At 36.4% G+C, this 21,136-nt stretch overlaps 1 long non-coding RNA gene across 1 annotated transcript in view; it reads left to right on the forward strand.

Annotated features, from left to right (window-relative positions):
* The first annotated feature begins 2,525 nt into the window (after positions 1-2,525).
* The window catches only part of LOC150105357 (uncharacterized), a 327,819-nt gene continuing 309,208 nt past the window's right edge, over positions 2,526-21,136 (forward strand). Inside the window, exon 1 of the long non-coding RNA XR_016548440.1 lies at positions 2,526-2,594. This is a non-coding gene — a long non-coding RNA (uncharacterized LOC150105357). The remainder of the gene's footprint in view (positions 2,595-21,136) is intronic.

The raw sequence follows: 21,136 nt of genomic DNA on the forward strand, positions 1-21,136 counted from the left end.
CTAGCGCGAATAACAGCCTGTACTCTCAAATGTATTGACTCAACCAGATGCTGGAGGATTGCCGAAGGCAATTTCAGTCATGCCTGTTGTTCATAATTGCGCCTTAGACGTCGTTCATGGATATATGGATCCCATGTCTCGCTCTAGGGCATCAAAGAGATTCGATCGGATTTAAATCAGGGGACTTTGGGGGCTACTGGATGGTCCAAAACTCAGATGAGTGTTCCTCGAGCCATGCCTGGGTTGTTGCGGCCCGGACACAGCTTGGACCTCCGACATTGAAACCAGATGTGATTTCTGCTGCTGTTGCGCTTGATTTGTACGAACCTGGAGAGTCTACGTCTACTCCGGTCATCAATGGCGTGTGGTAAGCCACCACTTGCTTGCTGGGCGCTGGTACGTATTTGTTACTCGCTGCAGAGACTGTCTGCATTCGATTGGATACGTTTCACTCTGCGCGGGGGATGCCAGTGTCAACTTCTCATCACTCCTATCTGTAATGTTTTGTCCATCGAGAGTAGTTAACGGTGTGTAATAGCATTGCCATTTCTATGTTTTTCCGTACAACATTGTCAATATGGTCTTTCTTATATTTTCCCACCCCATTTTATTTTCCCTCTGTGATTGTTAACCCAATGACGACTCCTAAATAATATGTATAGACATTTCTAACAACATTATAATTGCCAAGACAGTTATAATATTGTTAGGTTTAGAGTGGTGTGTTCAAGTTCAGGGTCCATAAAGCCTAGTTCGACAGGACCCTAAGTGCAAGAAGTCCTTTCTGTCACTGTACGTTTAAATAACGATAATAGATGCCGATGCAATTGTTTCAAGGCTTACCTTGTTTTAAAATGGGCAAGCCGACCAACGAAAGTGTTTTACTAGCCAGGTGGACGTTTCAGAAGAATTTGTATCCAGATAAATATGAAGAAGACCTGGGTTGGCAAAATATGACAAATATCTATTTCATTTGTAATAATTATTTTTCCAGATATTCAAGTGCACAATAACTTGAATGTACAACTCACTCAGCAAGAAATTGAGTCACCGAAAATTCCTCGTTTGGAATCAGTAATATTTCAGTTATTTTTAGCAACATCAGTCTCTTATTTGGTTGCCTATCATGATTCGCAAGATCTGAAATTCTAATTTATACTGCAAAAGACAATTTCAGATCCCACTCAGAATCGCATCTTTTTATTATAATAAAGTGAGACAAAGGTAACTCTTGCACCGATAGTTGCCGTCTATTTAGATGAAATCTTTCGATTGCGACACATTTTTAGAAAACAATGTCTAACCACAAATTAATTTAAGGCTAAAATGGAAACATTTTTCTTAATCAAATAATAAAAGTAATAAATTCTGTAATGAGTTTTATTTCTCAAAGTGAACAGGGAGCTGTTTTAGTCTTAACTTTAGGAGATTATAAGAATGCAGTCAATTCCATCTTTAGTTCTCTCATTGATTTCATTGGGAGATTGTAAGGCAGACAGCTGCTGTCATCAGTTATTCCCTACGCCCTAACACTATATATTATTGTTCGGAATAGTGTAAGTTTCACAGTCAATTTTATTTAGGTTGTAGAGTTAAAATCCAGATATATTTGAGAATAAACCATTCTTGACTTTTAACAAGAACATTTCATCTGATGGGTAAAGATTGTTGTGCGATTTAGAACCCTCAGGCTGCTTAAAATACCATGTTTGTCTTAGAGAAGGTTCTCCGATTATTTAACCCTTATCCCATCTCCAGTGCCACTAATAATATACTGGAGGCTAATATCTTTTCCTGGGATACATTATCATAAAAATGTCATCGCTAGGTCAGATTGTTTATAAATGATCTGAACGCTCATTAAACGCCATAATGTCAAACTGCAAAGAATAATGCGAATGCTACTATTATTATTACATACAGTAGTTTATTAGTATATAATACTTTCAATACAATTAGTTCCGGTTTTGAAGTTTTTAGATTCCAGTTAACAGATAAGTCATTTTTCTTTACATCTGTTTTCTTTTCTATAGGTATATTTTAAGTGTATTGTATAATTATAAAAACTACACATTTTATGTGCGGTAGATATATATTTATAAGCCTATTAAAATGCTAATTAAAATAACAATATGTCGGCATATGTATAATAGATAAAAGAAAATCAATTTAAACACGAAGTCCCATTTTAATTCTCTCATACTAGTAATCCGAAATGAAAAACATTACTTACTGAATATTATATTTTATTTTGTGACTGTTTAGCATTATTCTCTTGAATTTTATCATGAAAAATTATGTTATTATAATAACTTTTTTGTATACGTTCTTCGTTGTCTTAACACGACGTTGGTTTTAAGTGAAAAATGTAAACGTATAATAAGGAAAACGAAATCGCACTTAAATGTTTTAATAAGTAGAGAGCGCTAAAAGCAAGATCTCGCGAGAAAACACGAAACTCCTCCTTTTTCACTTGTAAATATGTTTTGTGCGCTGACTGTGGTAGTGGGTTGTTTTTTTTTTTTTTTTTTCAACGGTTATAGTAATTGAAATTAATATTTGCTTCGATGACAACATTGTGCAACGCTGTTAAGGTAGTATATCTTAATTTTGATTACGACAGAATTGTAAGCAATCTATTATTTGAAGAAACGTAGAATTCCATGTTAACTGTAACAAAATAAATCTCTTCTAGACATAATTATTTCCATTGTAAATGCGCATAATTTCTTCATTATATTTTGTGATATCTTTAATAATATTCCAAATTCCATTCACTGACTTGTAAATATTATTTTATTTGGTTTATTAGTATTGTTATGAGGTCAATACACAAATATATTTTTTCTTAATTGTGTTTTCGATGTTGACGAAAATTATGCGACTTTGTAAAAGCAAGACAAAAATGGCAATAATTATTCTAGAAAGTATTTTATTAATTGAAGCGTGTTAACATTTTTATGCATCGAGATTTAATCTTAGTTATTCACCTCTACATGTGCGGAATTATTTATTTATTTATTAATTATTATTATTATTATTTTTATTAAAATTAATGACTTGACTGAAAAAAAAATTATTAGCAATAGTAGCAGTAGTAATAGTTGTTGTTGTTAAAAAATTACAGAGGTAACAATTTCAAATATTAAGACATCTAAATATATAAAGATTAATATCAAATTATTCTGATATAACATTAAATTGTACTGCACACTGTATTGAAAGGAATGATGCTCAAAATGTCATCTTTCTGATTGTTTTTTATGAAATAATTACAGGATTTCTTTAAATTTATTGTTATCAGTCATGTATCATATACACTGTGTTTTGATTTTAGATTTTATAACCACTACTTAAGTTAGCAGCTGTTTCACTGGTACTGTTACTGTCGGTTCTTGAGGATTAAAACATTGGTAAACCACGAACCGTCTGGCAAAAGTTCAGATTATGTGGGGGCAGTGTAGGGTAGTGCTATCTTAGGAACGATTTCGGAGAATGGCGTGTGACGCAAAGAGCCGCCATGCCTCTTGGTTGCGTCACTCGACACACCAAATATGATGGGAAAAAAGTTTTCGTAGCAAAGGTTAAATGGGTTATTCATACATTGTTTAAGGAAAAGCGGACTAGTTTGTTAGGGTGATAGTGACTTCAATGGCTTTAGGTCAGGTTGGTCATAATAAGACGAAAATCCAATGAATGTTTTTATTATGTTCGTTATGGATATACCCATTCTTTAACTATAGAATGTTCATTGTTTGTATGGAAATATTTGATAACATTGTCTCCTGAGAACGCCAATGTAGCATGAATTGTTAACGCTATGTATATTATAAATCTCCAATTTTTGATCATTGGCGCATAATATGCATGTGGTAAGAAAAGCAAAAGCAGATTATGAAAGTAAATTAGCAACGCATGCTAAACAGAATCCCAAACAGTTTTTTTCGATATGCTGCAAGTAAAAGACAAAATGTATACGGCAGAATGATTTTAAGGAATGCTGATGGTAGGGAGATAAATGAATCAGTTGATATAGTGGAATTACTGAGCGAGCACTTTGCCAGAGTATATCATCCAGGTGGTGATATTGCAGGAATGAAGGAACCAATAGCTTATACGGGAATTGAGGTGAATGAAATGGAGGTGAATAGTATATTACAAAACCTTAATGTGAATACATTTGTGGGATTGGATGGTATACCAGCTCGGGTCTTACGTGAAGCGGCTAAAGAATTGTCAGTGCCCTTGACCATTTTGTTTAATTTGAGTCTCGGGTCTGGGTTAGTCCCGAGGGGGTGGAAAGAGGGGAAAATAGTTCCACTGCATAAAGGAGGTTCCAAGACTGCTGTTGCAAATTACCGACCGATCAGCATATCAGGAGGCGTTGTCAAGGTTTTGGAGAAAGTAGTCAAGAGAAAAATACAGGAATGGATAGATGAAAATGGGATACTGTGTGGGGGACAGCATGGTTTTGTGAGGGGTAGATCATGCCTCACTAACTTGCTTACGTTTTATAACACAGTGACGGCTGAACTGGATAAGGGTAATGGGTATACAGTGATACTGCTGGACTTTGCTAAGACCTTTGACAGGATGCCACATGGAATTCTAATCAGAAAACTGCAGCATATGGGGATGGATATAGGGTTGGTGAGATGGATAGGAGGGTGGTTGATGGAGAGATATCAGAGAGTAGTTTTTTCAGGGGTAGAGTCCAAAAGACGACCTGTAACTAGTGGTGTGCCGAAGGGTTCTGTTCTTGGACCACTACTGTTCAATTTGTTCATTAACGATATAGGAAAGGATCTGAGAGGAACTGTTCATTTGTTTGCTGATGATGGAAAGTTGGGTAGAGCAATAGTGAATGCACATGATGTCAAAATTTTGCAGAATGATTTGAATAGATTGGAGGACTGGGCTAAGGAGAATGGATGTCAATTTAATGTGGCAAAGTGTAAGGTTATGCATTTTGGGGTGAAAAGATTAGTAGCAATATACCACATTGGTGGAACTGTACTCCAGGAGATTGACGAATCCAGGGATTTGGGAGTGTTTGTGGATACAGAGTTGAAGTTTATGGGACACATTACAAAAGTGGCTAAATCAGCTGATCAAATCACTTGGCTACTGAAGAATAATTTGACGAGCATAGACAAGCAAGTTATTGTTCCTCTGTCTTGAGCCTTGATACAGAGGTAAGGAGGAGGTGGAGGGGGATCCAGGGGCCAGTGACCAAGATGATAGCAGGTCTATGGAATGAACCTTATGAGAACAAGTTGAAGATTTGTGTGTAGCAGAAATTGGTTGATAGGCGGAAAAGGGGTGATAGGATTGAGATATTCAAATTACTGAATGGTTTCTATAAGATTAATTCAGAGGATATTTTTCAGAACAGGACTGGTGGTGGGAGGACTAGGGGCCATCCATGGAAACTGGGCAAGAGTGTGGTTAGCAAAGGTGTTAGAACTAGGTTTTTTATTTGGAGAGTGGTGAATGAGTGGAATAAGTTGCCAGAGTCTGTTTTGAGTGTCATGACTGTGAATGAGTTCAAGGCAAAGTATGGTAGATACTGTGTGGATGTTGAATAGTTGTTCTTGACATGATGTTTAGGGCCTCTTTCGATGAGTCTAAGGACTCCTTGGAGTTGCCAATAATAATAATAATAATAATAATAATAATAATAATAATAATATCCAATTCATGATATCCCACTAGATGGCACAAAAGTGTCGCTATCGCTCATAGTAACTGGTAAATTATGGAGCCTGTCTAACATTCTAAATGCCATATGACAAGCATTTAAAATGGTATTGTTATTATTATTATTGTTATTAGTGGGCGTCCTCCAAGGATTCATTATGGGAGAGCCGTCCACTACACTTCTCAATCCTGCACCTACACACAACAACATTATACCATCATCGCCATCTAACCCCTGCACAACCAATAACAATAGTAAATAATAATATTTTTTGGTTTACCGATCAAGTGTTGATCAATTTTATTAACTGAACCAACTAGTTTCGCCACACTTATCTGTTGGCATCTTCAGTGTGGCGAAACTAGTTGGTTCAGTTAATAAAATTGATCAACACTTGATCGGTAAACCAAAAAATATTATTATTTACTAATTTATGATCAAGAAAATAACCTTCATGAACAACAACAATAGTATTTTTTTGTCTGTAAATTATGTTCTCATTATGAAAGTTGGGTGTAGATAGCTTTTGAAAAAAAAAATGTTTTACATTTTAATGGCTTAATAGTTCGAATTTTGTTTGCTTTTAAAAGTGGCTTTAAGTCGTAGTATACAGAAATTAATAATAAATAAATATTTATTGGACAGCGGTGTTCATACGTGATCAGTATCAGAACTTGTGTTTACACGAAACTCTCCTCATGCTGTCGAGTTGTACTAATACGGCAACCTTTCTCTTGTGTGCAAATTTTGTTGTGTATTACCCTCTGTACGTGCTGCTATTACATCAGTGCCCGTCCTTATCATTTCAAGAACTAGGATATGACGGGACTGAAGGAAGAGATTCGTCATTGTGTTAGCCTGCTGTTTTATTATTATTATTATTATTATTATTATTATTATTATTTCGCTTATTGAAAATATTAAATAAATCGTTGAAGTGTTTCCACTTAATTAAACACTATGGGATGAATGCAATCGAGGAAGTTGCACGTGCTGATGACGAAAAGACCTGTAGGGATTGAATCGCTTGAGTGAGCGAAGCGAATATTACTTGTGTGATTGCTTTTACCTACAGAGTATGGTATCATTATTTCTACAGTCGTTTGAGTGATGATAAAACCGCGAAAAGAAATAGGGTTTTATGTCAACAGCCGTTTCGTATTCACATCGTTCAAGACTGTACTATCGATAATAAATTGTTACCCGTATGAGGTGACGTCACAACATGCCCTGGATAGGGACTAGTGAGAAATGTAAAACAGAAGTTCGAGTCTCCTAGTGTTTTCTCACGGTATTAACCAGATTTTCTTTTAATGATTGAGTGCTTTTAAGTACCCATTAATATTACGAAGAGAAAGCGAATGGAAATCTTTCTGCGCAAAATAAGTATAACTGAAATCGTTTGTAGAATAACTGTTCTTATTTTCTTTAAGTGCTTATAGGGTTAACCCTGGTCATAAAATCATGCATGAAATATTTTCGATATCAGTGACGCTAGATTTTAGGAAGGCTAGATAATGAGAGAGATTTTTTTTTTTTTGTTGTTTCAATTTGTATTTTGTCTGTCTATCCATCTGAAGCAAATTATTTTGTGATTTTGGGTGAACCGATTTATTAAAATATTTTACTTGGAATCCATACCGAAATTTCTCGTACTTTTGCTCATGACAAAAAAGCAGAATTTGTTAATATTATATATATATTCCAAAAAACTCACATTTACAGGATAAGTTGAATGAAATTTGAAATTTCATTCATTTACTGATACCCAAAATGAAATATTTTGGGTATCAGTAAAATTCTCAAGTCATTCCAGTTTTGGTGTTAATCAGAAAATCATTATATCTTGAGAACTTGAGGGGATCGAAGTTTCGTAAACGCTAATTTTCGTCACACGAGTCAATTTTATAAAAGTACCCTACTCTATAGAGTTCTTTGAATGCCTCTGGCGTCACGATAGCCCACAAAAACAACTGGAAATTCAACATTTAACCGTTTCAAATTTTAAACACTTTTAATGCCTTATTAAGTTAATGCTTATTTGACTACACTTGACTACACTCTTAAAGGTGCAGCACAGTAATTTTCATACTTTAAACCTATGGGAGTGCTCAAGCTCGAGGAATTTTTTTTTAATTCTCATTTTAATCCACCTCCCTCACGCAAAACGATTTGAAATAATAATACTAATATATCTCTAGCTTGATCGAATTTAATGAAGTTTGGTATTTAGGATCATTATCAATCTTTATAATTTCGATTGGGCTATTTTAAGGATAAATTAGGCAAAACAAAATTATGTCTGCATTATATATATATATCAAAGGATCTCTGTTCAATTGTTTTAATGAAATGAATGTCTGCGTGGTTAGCCTAGTGGCTTTGTGCTTCGCAACCATATGCTTGGGGAAGGAGTGTCTTAGGTTCGATTCCCGTCAACGACGTGAGGAGCCCAAGGATCTTCCTCAGCCATAGCCAAATTAGCCGGTCTTGGGCGTGGACAGCAGGGTTTTCCCGCCAGTTTATCTGGTGTTTTTCACCCCGCAAGCAGGCAAACCGGCTCGAGGACACACACGGATTACAGGTTTGATTCGTCAACCTATGCCGCTTCCGGAGCCGGGATAAAATTTTAGGGGACTAGATGATACCGTGAACTCCCGTAAAAAGGGGAAACGCTGTATCACCACACGAAATTTATTTATTTAATGAAATGAATGTTACCACTATATGGTATTTATGTTATTTTCTTGCCTGTGAGTGCATGTTTGCATTCATTTCTTTAATTGTTTGTAATCAGTTAGGTAAAGTTTGTTTGCAGTATTTGATCAGTACTTGATTTAACACGTATTCACATGGGATTTAAATGTCCCATCTATTAACCTAACTTCTTAGCCTAACCACACTACCCATTTGTCAGCCTAGTTGGCTGAATGGCACTGTCTCGGCTTTCAAACTGTTTATGAATTCTTCAAGTTGCAGGTGATTATCGTGGCCCGACGTCAAAGCACTATCCTATGTACTGAAGTGGCATTAAAAAGATCTATCTTAGTATTCACCGATACTTTTATAGTTTTTTATACTATATTCGGCATGAAACTCTCTGATTCCAATCTTTGAGTTTCTTATTCGGTTTTAAAACAATGTGGGATCTAATATTCCCTTTATTTAATTAATCTATCTTTAGTTTCTGAAGTAGAATCACCCTCTGTCTACTCATTGTATATTAGATGTGTGTAATGAGGTTACAGTCTTATTTTGTGGACTTATTGCACAGGAATTTCCACAATTTCCAGGTAAGATTTAAGCAAATATATTTGAGAAAAAAACCTAAGAAAACTGTGAAAGAGAAACTTCGAGAAGAATAAGCTGAATGCATGACAGAATAACAGTTGTTTACTTGTCATGAATTGTTGAGTCGAGAAATCATGGGAATATAACAGTGATCTGTGTATTCCACATCCGGAAAATGTATACCATGAGATGCTAAGAGAAAATATGCTCAAAACGCTATAGTTATATGGGATAAGAGGCATTATACAGATCAGTCCGTAAGTCTATATTTAGCTGGCGTAAGTCAGCAGTAATGTTAAGACCTAGAAGTGGGACTCAATCTAATCTATTGGTTGGAGGGCAGGAGTGCTATCCACTCGGACAACCAGGTGGGCATGTTGATTTGTCGCTGACACGTATTGATTGAAATGGGACCAGTGCGCACATATTTAGTGTGGAGTCAGAGAAGTTCATGCTTATCTAAACTTGGTTTGCTGCATATTTGCTTCTATTAACATCAATAACCACAGTAAAATTGTGACGCATTTTTGTACTTTTTTTAACTTTGTTCAATTCTTATCTCAAATTATTAGTAAAATATCTATATTACGGTACTGTATTTATTATTATTATTATTATTATTATTATTATTATTATTATTATCATCATCATCATCATCATCATCATCATCATCATCATCATCATCATCATCATCTGAGACCTCCAGGGAGTCAAGGACTCATCGAGGGAGGCTGTAAATTACCCAATTCAGCTATCATACCTTACATTAAATTCATTTACACTAGATGCAATCACTACCCCAAAGGGCAAATTATTCTACTCACTCACTGCTCTCTGAGAGAAAAAATCTAGCTCTTACCCCTTTCTTGACTGAGAAAAACCTTAACTTCCATGGATTCCCCCGTGTTCTCTCCCCGCCTTCCATATAAGGAAAAATTTCATCATTTGAACATTTCATCAGTTAACCAGAGTCTGTAATCCCCATACTCGCAATCTGTCCTCATAATATAAATCCCATAATCCGGATATAATCTTTGTAACTCTTCTTTGCACCCTTTCCACATCTTCTTTATCCCCTTGGAACCCGGGAGACCAAATCTGAGCACAGTAATCCAAATGTGGTCTTATCAAAGCCTTATAAAGTGGCAAAATTACTTCCTTATCCTTACATGTCAAGGTTCGCTTCAGCATAGAAATTATCCTCTGAGTTGTATTTGCAACTTTTGCTATGTGACCTTTGAACTTTAAATTCTTATCCACCAATACACCAAGATCCCTTGCCTCTTCAGTTTCTTGTAGCATAACTCCGCTAATATAATATGCCGCTGGATCTCTAATCACGCCAAAGTGCATAAATTTACACTTACTAACATTAAACTGACAGCCATTTTCGTTTGCCCAGATTTCCAGTCTATTCAAATCATTTTGTAATTGCTGAATATCAGTAGCATCCCTGATTGCCGTGCCTATCTTCGCATCATCAGCAAACAATTGCAAATCTGATGATAGACCCTACTTGAAGTTATTAATGTATAGATTGAACAATAATAGCCCAAGGACTGAACCCTGAGGTACACCACTGGTTACGATAAATCTGGCAGATTCACACCCACTATATACCACTTTTTGATATCTGTCTGTTAACCATCCCCTGATCCAAGTGAATAGATTATGTTCCAATCCCATATTCTCCAGTTTACGCAACAGCCTATCGTGTGGTATCCTATCAAATGCCTTAGAAAAATCAAAATTATCATAGTGAATACATTTCCTTTATCCAACTCGGTCGTAACATTGTTATAAAACATGAGCAAATTGCTAAAACATGACCTTCCTTTAGTAAACCCATGCTGTTCCCTGCAGAGTACAGAATGATTGTCTACCCATTTCTGTATGCGAGTTCTTACTAACTTCTCTAAACTCTTCACTACCACACCAGAAATACTAATAGGTCGGTAGTTAGACACATCAGTTTTTGCACCACCCTTGTGCAATGGAACTATATTGCATTCCTTCCATTCCTGTGGTCTCATTCCTGAGCTGAGACTCAAGTTATATAAATGTGTGAAAGGCCTAGCCAATTCAGCTGAACATTCCTTTAACAAACTGGCAGATCTTCCACCTGTCCCTATTGACAAATTCTTATCCAGGTTATGAAAAGGCTCTTCAACTTCATTTTCATGAACCTCTAACTCTTCATCCAACGCAGCAGTAGCATGTGCACCATACTACATACACCTGGCTGATGTATCTCAGCAAAGTGAGCACTCAATAACTGAACAATCTCCTTAGCTTCCGACACGTGTGTACCATCTGCATTGAATAAAGTTATTCTTCCACATTCATTCTTTCTTTTGCTTGCGGCATAACGATAAAATTCTTTTGGATTTCCTTTAGCTTGCATGGCCAATTTCTTTTCATACTCCGTTTTAGCTTTTCTCATCACGATACTCTTTCTACATCATCTTCTTCTTGTGGATTTCTAGCTTAATAAGGCTGCACATCCATTTCACACCCAACCTATACTCTTAGAACACTAGGGAATACATTCAGATACCGCCTCATTCAAGCACTTTTCAAAGATTTCCATGCATTGCTGACATTTTTTCCATTCAGTAACTGATACCATGGAACCATTTTGTTTTTCATCCTCATGAAAAACAAAATAAATCACATGATTGTATTTATTATCTTCTGTCGAAAATCCTTTTATTCATAGCATTTACATTGAAAATAGATTTTTTTATCGTTTCTTAGCCAAATAAGAAACTCAAAGAGTTTCATGCCGAATATAGTAGAAACTATATAAAGTTCGGCGATTCCAAGCGTAAGCAAATACCTGGATACTGCAGCAACTGACCCTAAAGGTAGTGCAAGCTGAGGCAACTCATGTCTAAGGTGGAGCAAGCTCCGATCACTGTTCTTGATATTTACCCATAATGTGAACTTAGCTCCTAGGAGCTGTATTTCTGTTCAACATTATGAGAGAAGGTCACTACCCAGACCGGTTTCAACCTTATGTATAGGTGAAGCGGGCTCTAAAAAAAAAAGACGATCCCGAAAGAACGCCCAACTCAGCGTTGTTCCACTCGATGACAGGCTCACCCCGTCACCGAGAAGAACTTCTCAGCATTGGCTCTATCCAGTGGCAGGCTCACCCTACCACCAAGCAGAGCCATAATCTCAGCGGTGGCCCCACTCAGAGACAGGCAAAAACCTTCCTCCAAGTGGAGCCTCTCAAAGCCAGATCCGCCCCGCACCGGTTTCCACCTTATGTATAAGTGAAGCGGGCTCTAAAAATAAGACGATCCCGAAAGATCGCCCAACTCAGCGTTGTTCCACTCGATGACAGGCTCACCCCGTCACCGAGAAGAATTTCTCAGCATTGGCTGTACCCAGTGGCAGGCTCACCCCACCACCACCAAGCATAGCCATAATCTCAGCGGTGGCCACACTCAGAGACAGGCAAAAACCTACCTCCAAGTGGAGCCAGATCCTCCCCGCACCGGTTTCCACCCTCATTGGGGTCTCATCAGTGAGTAGGTAGACCTAGTCAATATCAAGTTTGTAGCAAACAGAACTTACAACCCTTCTATGAGTATTGCCGAGAGGTGTACTAATAAATTATTAGATATATGAAGAGCTAAAGGCTTCAATTCGGCGACATATGACTTGTTTAAGTTAAGGGATATTACATCCCATATCGTTTCTTAGCCGAATAAGAAACTCAAAGAGTTTCATGCCGAATATAGTAGAAACTATATGGGTAAATATCAAGAATAGTGATCGGAACTTGCTCCACCTTAGACATTAGTTGCCTCAGCTTGCTCCACCTTTAGGGTCAGTTGCTGCAGTATCCAGGTATTTGCTTACGCTTGGAATCGCCCAACTTTATATAGTTTCTACTATATTTGGCATGAAACTCTTTCAGTTTCTTATTCGGCTAAGAAACGATATGGGATGTAATATCCCTTAACTTAAACAAGTCATATGTCGCCGAATTGAAGCCTTTGGCTCTTCATATATCTAATAAGATTCTTTTATTTTTCCTTAGTAGCATCTGTGCTAAATAACAACGTGCCATTAGTATCCACTTCGGTATTGTAACATTTTATTGATTAGGTGTGTGACACCCGTTTAAACTGGTACTGTTCTTTTCAGTTGTTATATATTGCAAGGCCATTCTTTGTTGTTTCTACTTGGTAAACCGAAGATAGGCCGCATTTGGAAACAGTTAACAGATGGCTGCTCTGGGAAATTGTAGTTACTGTACTAGTAGCTGTACGGGTTTTGAAAGAAAATTTTGAGCATTAAGTGGCATACTTCCGATATCTGTTATGCCATAAACAATTTTTAAGTGAGTTCTGGATATACCTGAAATAATTACAGTATTTATTGTTGTTTTTCTTATTTTGCAGCAGGATCTTGGCACTTTGCCAAACTCCCTGGTGACATCGCTAGCTATGCGAACAGCTCTACAAATAATTAAAAGTCATCTAGCAAAAAGAAAGGACACTGAGGACTATACAAATCTTCGGCCACATTAGTCACTACTAAATAGCAACATTCGCTCATATGAATGGTTCTGTATAAATTCCCAAAGTTAATACATATGCACAGTAGAATCACAAAAAATAATATCGCAGTGCTACGCAGAGCAGCATGCAATATTATTATTATTATTATTATTATTATTATTATTATTATTATTATTATTAAGAGAGACCTCCAGAGAGTCAGGGACTCATTGAGGGGCCACGGACCAGCTATCATACTTATTCAAGAATTCATTCACAACATCCAATGGCAATTCATTCCAATCACGCACCACATTGTGAGAGAAAAATCTAGCCATCACCCCCGTCTTAGCGGCATTCATTCTCAGTTTCCAAGGATGCCCTCTTGTCCTTTCGCTGCCCTCCATAAAATGAAAAATTCTATCAATTGAAATCCTGTATGACCCTTTCAGATGTTTGTAAGTCTCAGTCATATCATCCCTCTTTCTCCTGTTTTGCAAGTATGTGCAGTCTACAAATTCTCAATCTGTCTTCATAATCAGTGTTCCACAATTCTGATATCATTTTTAATCAGAATCACAACAGAAACCAGGAGACTAGACCTGCGCACAATAGTTCAAGTGAGGTCTTATCAAGGCCTTGTAAAGAGACAAAATGACATCCTTATTTTTACATGAGAAAAATCGTTTCAGCATTGCAATTATCTTTTGAGTTGTATTTGAAATCTTTGCTACATGGCCTCTGAACTTCAATTTGTTATCTACTAACATTCCAATATCGCTAGCCTGATCAGTTTCTTCATAATCACACCAATAAAATACGACGTTGGATATATAATTACGCCAAAGTGCATGTCTTTACATTTACTGACATCCATTTTCCCATGCCCATAATTCCAGCCTATTCGAATCATTCTGAAAGAACTACATATCAGCAACATCCCTGATTACCCTACGTATCTTTTCATCATCAGCAAATAGCTGTATCTCGGCTGTCAAATCCCTCCCAATATCATTAATGTACAGATTGAATAACAGTGGGTCAAGGACTGATCCTTGTGGTACACCGCTAGTTACATTAAATCTTGCGGACTCACATCCCCCCGTATACCATTTTTTGATATCTGTCAGTCAGCCATCCTTTTATCCACGCTAATATTTTATAATCCAAACCCATATTCTCCAATTTATGCAAAAGTCTTCCATGCTATATATATTCTGTTAAACGTTTTAGCAAAATCCCATTTCTGAACGAGCTCTAACCAGTTTTTCCAAAATCTTCACCAACACCACTCCTGAGATACTGATTGGTTAATAGTTGGATTCATCGGTTTTTGCACCACCCTTGTGCAATGGGATTAACATGCATTCTCCCCATTCCAGCGGAATCTTCAATGTAATGAGACACAAATTATATAGTCTGGTCAAAGAAATAGCCAGTTTAGCTGAACCCTTTTAGTGCCCTTGTTGATATCCCATCAGTCCCTATTGCTTAATTGTAATTCAGTTTGTGCAACAGCTCTACTATTTCCTCCTCATACATATCAGTTTCTCCATCCATTGAATAGGTAGCAGTGAACTCAATATTACATACACCAGGTTGAAAGCTTTTAGCAAAATGGGCACTCATTAGTTGAACAACCTCTTCTGCAACAGTCATCCTCACACCATCGGCATTCAGAAGAGTTATTCTTTCATATTCATTATTTCTTTTACTTGCAGCATATCGATAGAATTCTTGCGGATTGTCGTTAGCTTGCAGAGCTAGTTTCTTTTCATACTTAGATTTAGCTTTCCGTACAACAGTTGTGATTCTTCTAGCCTGCTGTTTATAATTTTCATAACGGGCATCATTCGTATGTGTGCGGTATGCCTTCCATATTATCCGTTTCTTAGGAATCTCTTGCTTAATAAGATTACACATCTATTTGACTCATTCCTTATTTATTCTTATAACTCTGTGGACACATTTTGACATTGCATCATTCTAAGTATTTTTTATATGCTTCCCATCCAGCAACCGATACCATTCTGCTGAACTCAGTATACTCTTCAGTTGGTCATAATGTTCTGCTTTATAGTTCAGCATATAACCTTTTCTGAACCAAACATTCATAAACTTAGTCACTTCCCAAGCGAGGACCGCATGATCACTGTCGCCAATCGGAGGCAGAATAGTTGCGTCCTTAACTGAAAGACCCTCTGACACTAATCAAATATAACACTCTTTGACCTAGAGTTCCTTATGTCGCATGCTGCTTGTGGAAGTTGTCTCGCAACAGCTTAATAAATTCAGTTTCATTCTTATGAGATTTTACTGCTATCCAATCAAAATTTGGATGAATAAGTAGGATGTCCTGTGGACTCAAGCAGTATTATCTGAAGTCCGTAACTACATAAATATTCTTCATAAACCATCTGGATTTGACCTGCTCGGAATATATGGAAGACTGCTAACAGGATCCGTACAGGTCATGGTGTATGCGGAGACTTACTCTCAAAATGGGGAAAGATACCGAATCCCCCACTTCCCTTATTGAGCCGAGACCCAAACCATTCGTCATATAGTTCAGGAATGTGAGTTAATGGCATATCCAGGTGAACTAAAGGACATTTTTGACCTATTCCCAGAGGCGATCAATTGGATTAAATATCTAAATGTAAAAATATGACTAAATGTTTGCTTGATGCTTGTCATATATTTAATACCTGTATTTTATCTGCTTGTTTATGTTTTATTTATTTATAATTTTTTATATTGTATCTTAACTATATTCATATGTATTCTATTCTATTTCCTTTTAACCATGTGTATATGTCATACGATAAATAAATAGATCCGATCAAGTTAGGACTAAAAGATTTCCGCCTATGTCCTTTGGACAATAAAACGGCTTCGTAGTTGTTATTTTAATAACAACTCTAACACTTTAATACTTTTGTTCAGGGTTCCAAAAATACTAATGAAATCTACTAGTCACGAAAAAGTTACTCCTCCATTGCATACATTCTAGTAAAAGATGTATGCATATATATTTCTTTCTTTCTCTCTCTCTCTCTCTCTCTCTCTCTCTCTCACACACACACACACACACACACACACACACACACACACACACACACACACACACACACACACACACACACACACACACACACACACACACACACACACACACACACACACACACACACACACACACACACACACACACACACACACACACACACACACACACACACAGAGAGAGAGAGAGATCTTTAATATAATTAATCACTTCTGATTTTCATTCGAACTGTTTCCAAAGACTTTGTTATTAATGAAGAACTACTAGCATTAGACTCATTGCATAATTCAGCCAAAGGTCAAGAGACATTTATGATGCAGTTATGAAGGTTGTAAATGGTACTGGTGACATCAACAATCTCACAGCTATTATGGCAGATGGCGCCAAATCAATGCGTGGTACTCAAACAGGCTTAGTTGGCTTACTAAGGAAGGCTGGAATCAATTGTCCTGTATTGCACTGCATTATACATCAGGAGACTCTGTGTGGTAAAATTCTGGAGATAGAGGATGTTATGAAAACTGAATCTAATTAAGGGCGGAAATCGGGCCTTGACACACCGCAATTTTTTTTTTTTTCTAACAGAAATGGAGGCAGAATATGATTTAATGTTGTACACAGTACGTTGGCTAAGCAGAGGGAACTGTTTGAAACCGTTTTTTTTGCTTTGAGAAAGGAAATAAAACAGATTTTAGAGGACCACGAGAAGACAAACAAAGAACTAATCACAAAACTATGTGATCCTCATTTTAACAGTTTACTCGCCTTTCTAACAGACATCACACACCATATGAATGAACTCAACGTGAAGTTACAGGGACGTAACCAAACAATCTCAGATTTAGTTGGACACCTAGATGGGTTCATAAGTCGACTGAAGGGTTTTAAATTCACCCTAGTCAGAGGAAACTTGGTACATTTCTCTTCCTGCAGGGAGTTGATGGAGGAGAGCCATGACATTGACCCCAAGTTTTCTGTGCCAATGTTAGACCAACTTTTGGAGCAATTCAGTAAGAGATTTTCTGACTTCAGTGATGACATGTGGCCAAAACTGACATTATTTAACAACCCAATGAAATGCGAGATTTCTGAGCAGCATGACACTATTCAATTGGAGTTGTGTGACCTTCAAAGTGACCCCTTTTTCTAGTCAAGTTTTTGACTTTTGGGAACTGGTACCAAGGGAAAAATATCCTGAATTTAGTGATTTCAGCTTGAGAATTGCATCTATGTTTGGAAGCACATACATATGTGAATGCACTTTCTCAACGATGAGGGCGGTTAAATCGTCACAAAGAAACCGACTGACTGATGACCACCTTCAGGATTTGTTACGAATATCGTCATCATCGTTGAAAATCGACTTTGATGAACTTGTTGCCGCACATAAACGCCCACAGTGTTCTCATTAAGTTGTGTTACATGTTAAAAAACAGAAATATGTAATTAAATTTAATTTAATAACTTATATTTAAATCAATCAAGCATTTTATATTGTTCTCCCAGTAGTAAAATGATTTAACAAATATAGTAATTCAATACTTATAACTATTGCCTTGAAAAAATGCAGAGTTTATTTTTATTTAAGTTCTGTCTAAAAGTTTGCGGCCCCTGATGCTACCACTCATCATATATTGGCCCTCGTATAGAATGAAGTTGGCCACGCCTGGTTTAGGTAATTTGTCTTGAAAGCACGTCATGATTGTTTTTAGTTGACAACACAAAAGAACTCTTTTTACCAGTGTTTTTAATATTTCCTTGTCCTTTATCTTCGCCCCCAGTTTCGCACTTCACCAAACTAAAAGGTGTAGGTTGCATTTCCTTTCATTTATTGTCCATAATGAAGGATTTATTTATATAACTTATCATTGAAAATAATTCAATGCAAAAGACTAAAGGTTGCGAATACAGCAGAAAATGGTCAACGCTAGCAACGGAGCGAGACTAACTTTTCACGATGTAATGTCAATAACGTGATCCGATCTCCGACTCGTCTGTTCATGATAATTACGTTTTTTCAAAGATAACACTATTAAAAAGCCTTTTCTTCATTTATCTTCGAGTATGTAACTACACTTAGCTAATTCATGTTGTGAAAAATACTACTGCATACCTAGTTAAGGGTTAAAGAGGGTGTTTGGAGAATTAAGTTGACAGTAAAATAAATGAAAATCACACTTCTTAAATTATTTTTTAAGCGTATCTCTGATTTTTATAAGACCGGTGATGTTTAACACGTTATGCAGAATAAAATATTCTTTGACAGTACTTGACTATTTATTTCAAAATTAATTTACCGATGATGGGAATGCTTTACTTTATAAGAGAGAGAGAGAGAGACAGTGCTATGTGCTGTCATAGATTGGAATTACTTCTAATCGTTTGGGAAACACCAGAAAAGTATCTTTGAGAGTATTTTCTTGCGAACTAACTTTTGGCAGAGACAGTATACAAAGTACTTAACTTATTATATTAATTACATAAGATAATGTCTGCTGGTTGAAAATAAAGCTTCTTTATTACATAATTGTAGACCGCCTGCGATCATATAATTTTAAGTAAATGACATGTTTTAAAATGAAAAACAAAATGTGTAAATTATGCAAAGAAAACAAAGCACATTTTGGATGCATTTAGAACGAGGCTGAAAATTCACTCGCCACTTGTCTCTGATAACTCGCCCTTGGCGAGTGAATTTCTGGAACCCTGCTTATTTTGATCCATCAAAGTGATTGTTTGGACACAAAAGTACTACATGGATGCTTAAGCACCCTCTTAGTAAAACGAAAGTAATGATTACTGGAGAATAAGTTGGATCCACATACAAAGTGGACATGAGCATGTAATATGAGATACCTGAATTTTGGCGATGCCGGAGAACTACACTGAATTATCTATCCATCGTTGATTACGGAAACACAAATAGAAGTTATCAGTGGTGTGTGTGTGTGTGTGTGTGTGTGTGTGTGTGTGTGTGTGTGTGTGTGTGAGAGAGAGAGAGAGAGAGAGAGAGAGAGATGCCCTGCTATGAAATTTTATTAAATTAAATGCGTGTTTTGAAACTAAATCCATTTTTGCGCTGTATGCTGTTACGACCACCTGTTGTGTTCGTTCTGTGTTCTGTTTAATTCGTTGTATACCAGCCAACATTTATAACAGCTTCCCGGTTACACAGTACAACATTATTGTCCTAATTTTGCGTCTTTAAGATGAGATGAAACGAGTCTTTTTCTTATTCTTAATCAAAATACATTCTTATAATGATTCCAGTTTATATGAACGTTTCTTGCATGTGTAGATTATTGTGCATTTCGAAGATTTTTCTTTGCTATAATGGAAGAGCATTGAAGAAATATTCAGTGACTTCGTCTTGAGAGTTCAGTTTAAACCACAATAAATAATGATTGCATGTCTGGTGAAGATTCAATGTAACTGATCTGCTGAGAGCTTACAAATACTATTCGTAATGATCTCATATGGAAGTAGTAGGATTTTTCTCCAGGAAACGAGATTTTTTTCATCCTGCAAGCAAGCAATACCGACCAGAAGGTATAATGCACTGGCTTCATAACCTTAGGTATTTCAAAACAGAAACAATATAAACATTACTCATGATGAAGCCATCCCTAAGGCTGCATGACTTAGCAGATTTGGTTTCATATATCACATTAAGCACTTCTATTCAAGGGAATATTTAAAACAGAAGTGGGATAGATTATTGAACAGTTTTCTTAGTGTTTTTTGTATACTGTATTGTCTATTGCAGTTAAAAATTGAAATAAAATTGTGAGTGGTGTTATTTATTATACAGTTTAAGCCAGAAAAGTTAGCTGTATTGTTAACTCTTTGGCCGTATCGCTAAATATACTGACTTACTAATAACAAATTTGGTTTCATATATCACATTAAACACTTCTATTCAAGCGAATATTTAAAACAGCAGCGGGACAGATTATCGAAGCTGTGCTAAGGATGAGATGAGCACGCGCCCACCTCGGATGTAATTCTCCGTTATTTCAGTATTCAGTATTAGTCTTTTGGGTGCAAAATGGAAGTGCACAAATAATTTATGCTGAGTAGAGATATATAACGAAGACTGCACCAGTGTATTGATATTTCCTTGGCATTTTTAAGAAAGCAAATAATATATCATGCCATCTAGATAACAGAAAACAGTTTTTTTTATTCATTCTGGACAGCGTTGTAATAATCATACTATGTAATGATGGAATTATTACATAGTAGTAACCATATACATAGGTTAAATGAATCAAATTAAATTTTTAGAAATATGTTACATTGCACTTTATATTTATATTTTAGTGTTCGCTTTTTGGATCATCTCTAGATTAATAGCTACAATATTTTATAATTTTTGATGCGATCTGTGAAATGAGTGGCCCACAGTATGTGAGTCCACCACTTTGTTTATTTAAGATCTGAAGTGGCTTGAAAAAAGTTCCATATTTGCACTCTAGAGCAGGATTATGTAACCCCCACACAAAATAATGTGTGATAGCTGCGCTTTATTAACTGATATTTACATATTATTAGAGAATC

The sequence above is a fragment of the Typopeltis vanoorti genome, chromosome 6 (assembly GCF_054136105.1).
Source record: "Typopeltis vanoorti isolate ZY-2024b chromosome 6, IOZ_Tvanoo_1.0, whole genome shotgun sequence".
Lineage (NCBI taxonomy): Eukaryota > Metazoa > Arthropoda > Arachnida > Uropygi > Thelyphonidae > Typopeltis > Typopeltis vanoorti.